This window comes from Microtus ochrogaster, linkage group LG4 (genome assembly GCF_000317375.1).
Source record: "Microtus ochrogaster isolate Prairie Vole_2 linkage group LG4, MicOch1.0, whole genome shotgun sequence".
Taxonomy (NCBI): domain Eukaryota; kingdom Metazoa; phylum Chordata; class Mammalia; order Rodentia; family Cricetidae; genus Microtus; species Microtus ochrogaster.
In genome coordinates, this window is record NC_022030.1 from 63,663,617 (window position 1) to 63,664,277 (window position 661).

At 47.0% G+C, this 661-nt stretch overlaps 1 protein-coding gene across 1 annotated transcript in view; it reads right to left on the reverse strand.

Annotated features, from left to right (window-relative positions):
* Mroh2a (maestro heat like repeat family member 2A) overlaps positions 1-661 on the reverse strand; it is a 39,034-nt gene that overhangs the window by 14,820 nt on the left and 23,553 nt on the right.

Here is a 661-nt window from a genome sequence, read left to right on the forward strand (position 1 = left end):
CACACAGCCACACAGTCACACACACACAGCCACACAGTCACACACACACAGCCACACACACACAATCTCACAGCCACTCAGCCAGACATGGAATAAAAAAGAAAGAAAAGATATACAGAAATAGAGAAAGGTTAAATCCCAGAGGCCAAAGATAGATGGGATAATTTAAGTTAAGAAAAGCTGGCTAAAAACAAGCCAAGCTAAAGCCGGGCATTCATAAGCAAAAATAAGTATTTGTGTATCTATTTGGGAGCTGGGTGGTCAAAGAGTAAAAAGAATAAAAACAACAAAAACAGAAACAAAACAAAACCAAAAAACACCTAACTACAACTGCATGTGCCTTGGGTACCACAAAACCTGGATCCATGCTGTGCTATGATCCCATCCTCTCCCACTTCACCCACTCCAAAGCCCAGGTCTCTTCCAAAGGGACTCCTGGGATGGGGTTTATCTGAGAGGTGTTCCTGCTCTGAATAGAATGAAGAACTTTTCTGTGGTTGCGTCCTAGAGTGGCAGGCAGTGGTAGCGTCCTAGAGTGGCAGGCAGTGGGAGCATCCTAGAGTGGCGGGCAGTGGGAGCATCCTAGAGTGACAGGCAGTGGGAGCATCCTAGAGTGACGGGCAGTGGGAGCATCCTAGAGTGGGGCAGTGGGAGCATCCTA